Below are 6,595 nucleotides of genomic sequence, written 5' to 3'. Positions count from 1 at the left end.
CCCATATTTTTGGGTGGAGCTCCCACAGTGGGAGCTGCAGAGCCCTCCCCCGCAACCCCCCCCCCCCCCCCGCTCTCTCTCCCAGTATTGGAAGAACAGGAGAAAGGACAGAAGAAGCAAGACACGAAGAGAAAGGAGGGAGGGAGGGAAGGAGGAAAAGGTGAAATAAAAAGGACAAACCCTAATGTCCCCAGTGATTCTAAGGGACAAAATCCCAGGTGCGCAATAAAATTCTGCATCCTTAAGCTCGTGTTTTCCATGCCTAGAATTCAACTGTCACCAGCTGGATCAGACTGAACAGGTTTCAAACCTCCAGGAGGCTCTTACCTTCTAAACAGGGATGGCTGTTTTCCAGTAAATCACTAAAAGGGAAGGAGAAAACTCGAAAGAGGTTCCTCCTGGCGCTCACGTCCGTGAACCCGAATACTCTCTCAGTCCTCAGAGAGAGACCTGGAGAAGGAGACTTGCTGAAGCAAAGCCACAGGGGTCTCTGAGGTTTCCCTGGCCCCTCGCCCCGTCCTGCCTGGCTGATGTCAGCATCTCTCTGTGAGGTCACCACCTCCCCACCACCTTGGACCAATAGTCTGAGATCCTGCCAAAGGCCTTTGTGATGTCACTGCCACACCCCTCCCTTGCTGGGCTAATGTCCTGCCCCTGGCCAGGCCCTTTGGAGGTTTGAGCTACTCCCTGTGAATCACCCCACTCCAGGAGCGTTCGTTCTAGGCAGCAAGCCGGCTAGACAGGGAAACATCAGACGCTGCTCCCAATGCTACACTCAGTTTATGGCCAGATGAGACCATTAGAGAATCTAATCTGACCCCCTGCATATCACAGGCCTCCTGTAAACAAAAGAGCTACTTTGGGGGCAAACACATTCCAGAAAGGCATCTAGTCTTCATTAAATGACATCAGGAGATGGAGAATCAGCCACTTTCCCTGGTAGCATGTTCCTGTAGTGAATCATCCTCGCTGTTGAATATTTGTGCCTTAGTTGTAATATGAATTTGTCTCTTTTCACCTTCCAGCCGTTGGGTCTTGTTATTCCTTTCTCTGCTATTTTAAAGAGTCCTTTAATATCCAATCTTTTCTCTCCATTAAGGCACTTCAACACTTCAATGAAGTCACCTTTCAAGCTTCTTTTGATAAGCTAAACAGGTTGAGCTCTTTCAATAGCTCACTAGAAGGCATTTTCTCCAGCCCTCAGAACATTTGGTGGCTCTTTGCTGCCCCAAACTCTAATTTCACAACATCTTTTTCAAATGAGGACACCAAAACTGGAGGCAGTATTCCAGTATCAGTCTCACTGATGCCGTGTCACCTCCTGTGACGCTATTGACATAATCTGTAACTTTATAGATCACCGTTGCGACCACTGTTCTATATTTACAGCCAATATTGTAGAAAGGTTATTGTGTAAGGGGGTCTATGGAGAGGTTCTGATTGGCTGATTATAATGATGCTATCTCTAGATGTGTATCATTTTTGTAGTTGACATTATGAATATTGGTTCTATGCTGCCCATATTTCAAACTTGTGCTCTGCTTCTGGGAAACACCCCAGACAAGTTGGTGTCAGTTCTGCCTAGCCGGCTTAATGCAGGTTAGGCAAATGTGATATCCACTACACTACAGAAACTCCATTACAGTGCACTGCCCTGCCCCGCCCTCAAATTCCCTGCACTTTGGTGGTGCTCACCCTGGCACACACTGGTGGGTGAACCTGGAGAAACTGGCAGCAGCTCTCTGATGGGTCAGCTGGAAGAACAGAGGACTGGATCCAGGGATCAGGAAGTCGTCCTTACATCACCTTTGTGACTCTAGCTTGAAGGGGAGCTTCTTTTTCTTCCCCTTGCTGAGAAGCAGCAAGAGAAGAAAGAAAGGTCCGTTGAGCCAACTGGGTGCAGAAGCCAATGCTGCCTTTTCCTGCAGTGAAGCCCAAAATGAGGGCCTTGCATTGAGTAAAGGCAGTGCTGTGCTTCCAGGAAAGAGCTCACTGCTGCATGAAGAGGGATGAAACAGCCTGCTGAAGCCTGGGATTGAACCAGGGACCTTTAGATCGTCAGTTTAATGCTCTCCCAACTGAGCTACTTCAGCACTTGCAGGGCCCCTTTTTGGGCTGCTGCTTCTCACCTTGAAGTTTATTCTCCATAAACCATCTCTCCAGTCAACAATGGCCAATGCAAGATGGACATCGCTTGCTATTTTAGCCCTTGAAAACGTCATTAACTAGTCTCTGGATCTCTCAAATGCTGCGCTTCAGTTCATGGGGGAAAGGCGAGAGAAGTGACCTTTGAACAAAGGGCCTGGGGTTAACATCCTAACGCTGTCTGTCTCCGACTGTAACACTATTTAATACCGGCCCACCCTGTGCTGGTGAGGGCTCCATTTCTAGATGTTAGTACATTTCAGTTACTGTCAAAATTAAAAGTTTCTATATGCTTAGAAGAAATGATTTTTTCATTTGCTTATATACGGCATGAATAAATACAGATTTACACATCCTAGCATGAACATTTATTGTCTAATATGATAGAGAAAATCATGCATCCAGATTGTGCATCAAAATAATGAAATGAGCTACAAATGCAATAAAAATAAGGTATTCAATGGTTTAACATATGGAGCGGGGCTGGGGGGTTCCGAACAGGGGCGGCTCTATAAATTACGGCGCCCCAAGCAGGGCGGCGCGCTTTGCCGCCCTTCCCCGGTCCCGCGGCCGGGGCAGAAGTGTCTGCGGCGGGTGCGCTGGTTCGCGGCTCCGGTAGAGCATCCGTCCGAGCCACGGGACCAGCGCGCCCGCCGCAGTCATGCCTGCGGGAGCTCAAGCGGAGCCGCGGGAAGAGGGGACCCTCCGCAGAGATGCGTGCGGCAGGTCCGCTCCTCCTCCCGGGCTCCGGTAGACCTCCCGCCGGCATGACTGCGGAAGGTCCGCCGGAGCCAAATGCCGCCCTGCCCCAACAATGCCGCCCCACGCGCCTGCTTGGCCCGCTGGGGTCTGGAGCCGGCCCTGGTTCCGAAGACACGTCTTGCCTGGGACGCTACTTGGTCTAGGGGAGGCCCTGTCAGGGAAAGCAGGAGTTAGTCTCACACGCCTATTTCCAGGCTGTAATCTGTGGGCGCCCTGCTCTGGGGGAGGGATCGCGGCAGCCCAGACTCAGGGCTGGAACAGGCCCCGGATTGAGGGGGTGGCTGCAGGGTTTGCAGCGCTCTGATGTCTCAGACAATGTGTCTCTCCCAAAGCCTCAGATCTGCGTCCCCAGAAGGCTCCTGCGCTGCCTCCGCTCCTTTCATAGTCTATAGCAAGGAGCAGCAGCAAGGGTCAGGGATGAGCCATAGGCACTAGGTGGGGGGCAGAGGCTTCAGGAGGAAACCCAGCCCCCAGAACAGAGGGGGATGGGAGGCTTTTTCTCTCTCCTTAGCCACGGGCTATAGCTCCGAGAGCTCTGTGAAATGCCTCCCCGCCCACAGCCTGGGGAAGGGGAAGGAGCCCCAGGTTCTAGCTCGATTTGGAGGAGGATCACTGGACCCTAGAACCACTCACTGCCCTTTCCCAGAGAAACCTGTGATGCCCAGAACGGGGCTGAGATAAATGCTGACAGGAGCCAGGAATTGCTCCCCTGGAATAGCAGCAGGACTGGGCAGCTGGAAATCTCCCCAAAGGAGCTGAAGCCTTGGAGGGTCAGACATAGATGCCCCAGGTACTGCATGGGGGGCTTAGGTTTGTATCTGGACAAGAGCAGTGAGAGTTTTATTGCCTCAACATTTCAGTAGAAAAATTCAGACCCAAAGTGTGTGTGGTGGGGAGGTCGATAGCGGTTTCTTTGGGTTTGATTTAGTTTGTTTTCTCATTCTCGTTGTAAAAGCCCTGGGTCATTTTGATGGGAACAATGTTTGTGGAAGGCCAAGGACAAGTAAGAAAAGTTAAAAATCTGCGTTGGAGTGAGGGGGTCTCTGTGTGCCAGGGCAGGGGTGGAGATTTTCATGGGGAGGGGGTTAGGGGATAAACGAGAGGCTTTTGCGGGAACACAGGGGGATGTTTTGCAGTTTAACCTCCCCACTTTCCTGTGCTGCTGCCCAGCTCCGACCCCACTTACACCCCTGTGACGAAGTGGGAATTTTCTGGATGTTTTGTTTGCATCTTGTGTGTACCTCAGTTTCCCTTATTTGTTGCACGATTATCTAGGTTAAAGGTCCAAAATGTGGGGTGCACCCTGCCAGGGGGAATGGAGTAACATTCAGGGGGATGCAGCTGGGCCCGGGCCAGCCCCCATGGGGGTGGGGAGGGGGAGCCACCCAGCTCCACTCTTGGCTCCAGCCCCAGCTCTGGCCCCTGCCTCAGCCCCCTTACTCCTGTCTGTGTCCCTTCCCCCTTAGCTGCGGCCCCACTCCCAGCCACGATCCGGGGGGAGCATGGGTGGGGGGCATGACCCTGAAGTGTTTTGGGACCATGGATCTCGGCGGTGGGACAAGGGGGTTAAATCTTGGCAGAGACCCCCAAAGGGCAGGTGTGGCTGCTGTCGAGCTGCCTGGGCCCAGACAAAGGCCACAAATTCTGTCTCCTAGCAACCGATGGCCGGGGCACACCTGCTGCAAGAGGCCAGCTGGCTGGGAGGAGTCAGAGAACAAAACGAGCTGGAGGCCAGGTGAGCAGGTTGCCAGGGAAACAGGACAAAAGACAGACGAGGGGCAAAGGGACTGGCTGAGTCGGGCTGTTGGGAGCAAGGAGTCTGCTGGGTTTGGGGACTCGAGGGGAGAGCCCAGGCTCTGAGTTCGGGGTCTGCCCAAGATGGACGTTGCTGAATCTTCCTGCTTCCTGTGCGAACACAGAACTTTCCCAGGCTGGATCCCAGACCCCTAACGAACCTTCTGTTGTACAGCGCTGGCTGAGAGTCACTGGGGACTGTGGAAGTTGGGGTGCAGGACTCCCCTTCGGGGGGGTGAGGCTTTCCGAGGTGTCCGATTCAGGTGGACTCACTGCAGGAAGCTCCTGGTGTGGACCAGGGGGGCTGAAAGGTCCAAGGTCAGTCCCAGGAGGGGCTGAAGCCAAGGAGGCTTCCCCCAGTGAGGGCGTCCCCTGGGGGGGTCACACTGAGGAGGCTCCTGCCTGGGTTTGACTCCGAGCTGTTCCAGAGCACGGAGCCTGTGTGCCCGTCACAGCCCCCCAGCATGTGACCTACAGGCTCCACTCTGGCAAAGCTCCCTGTCCCTAGGCTTTGGCATCACTAGCCCCTGCTTAGTGACTAGGGGTCAGTTTAGGGCAGCGGACCCCAAAACATGGGGCGTGACTCCTAGGGGGACACAGAGGAAGATTGATGGGGGCACCTCAGGGCCTGAGCCAGCCCCCATGGAGGGCAGGGAGGGAGCCCCACTCAGCCCCACTCTGTCCCAGCTCTTCCCCAATCCCACCCTCAGCCTGGGCCCCTGGCTCCCAGCCCGGCCTCGACCCTCTTACCCCTGTCCGCACCCCCATCCCCAGCAAGCAACGGCCCCACTCCCAGCCCTGGTTCTCGACCGCGGCTTCCGAGGGGCCACAGCCATGGGTACGAGGGCGCAGTGTGAAATGTTTGGGGACCACTGGGTTAGGGTGACGTCCTCAATCACTTCTCTGCCGTCCAATGAAAGCGATTCCTCCCCCACCCACCCCTCCGTCAGGACGGCCTAGGTACGTTCTGCTGCCCTTCGCTCGTACAGGGAGGAGAATAACATTTCATTCCACTCAATCCTAAAGTGATTTGCAACCCACCACCATCCCAAACTGGTCATTTTGGGGAAGCGGCCCCATCATGCTGCATAGCTAGGCAGAGTAGGGGTGTCTGTGCAAACACGGCCTGTTCCTGAAGTCTTCCCCCAGCTCCTCACTAGATGTGAGGGGGGAGCTCATTCAGCCCCTGCTTACGCTTCGTATTTAAAAACGTCTTAGTGTCCCTATCTCTGCCAGCCTTAGATTTCTCCTCCTGTCCCTGTTTTAGCAGCTTAGATGAGGTGGCCGAGTGGTTAAGGTGGTGGACTGCTAATCTATTGTGCTCTGCACGCATGGGTTCAAATCCCATTTTCATCGGATGTATTTAGTCTTCACTCTCCTTTATAGACAACCATCTCCCCCCTTGGTACAATGACAGATCCAGCAATGTTGCTTCTTGCAAACAAAAGCCTTATCAGAATCTCAGCTGCACCCCCTGCTTCAAATAAAATGTCTAAATCCCAGATTTCTAAAAAAAAAAATTCTCTAGTCCTGCATTATTTAGTTTTTATCTCAAAATGGAACAGCCTCATAATTTCCCCCTAACACCCTGGGACCTCCCCAGATAATTACAATACCTCCATTCTGAGCAAGGTCACAACAGTGAACCAGAGCTAGTGTCTAGGCCAAGCTGGTCTGAAGGAGGCAACTCAACCATCTTCTCTTGGCAAGGTCTGACTGAGAAAACAAAATTCCCCAAACTGAAAATTTTCTGCTGAGAAACCACTACTAGTCTGTTTGGGGACTTTGGTTTGAATGTACTATTATTATTCTCTTCTGATTTCTGAATCAGTTTTGTCATCCAGGTGTGTTTCCAGCTGTTGAGTTGTGGGGGAGAGAGGGCAACTCATAATGT

At 53.1% G+C, this 6,595-nt stretch overlaps 2 non-coding genes across 2 annotated transcripts; one reads left to right on the top strand and one right to left on the bottom strand.

Annotated features, from left to right (window-relative positions):
• Positions 1 to 2,020: 2,020 nt before the first annotated feature.
• TRNAV-GAC lies at positions 2,021 to 2,093 on the bottom strand. Its single transcript has one exon. It is a non-coding gene; the product is annotated as a tRNA-Val (tRNA).
• A 3,882-nt stretch (positions 2,094 to 5,975) lies between these two features.
• On the top strand, positions 5,976 to 6,057 carry TRNAS-GCU. The gene has a single exon. It is a non-coding gene; the product is annotated as a tRNA-Ser (tRNA).
• The last annotated feature ends 538 nt before the right edge of the window (positions 6,058 to 6,595 follow it).

The sequence above is a fragment of the Mauremys reevesii genome, linkage group 14, assembly GCF_016161935.1.
Source record: "Mauremys reevesii isolate NIE-2019 linkage group 14, ASM1616193v1, whole genome shotgun sequence".
Taxonomy (NCBI): domain Eukaryota; kingdom Metazoa; phylum Chordata; order Testudines; family Geoemydidae; genus Mauremys; species Mauremys reevesii.
Note: the sequence above shows the minus strand (reverse complement) of the source record. Positions and strands in the feature narration are given on the sequence as shown.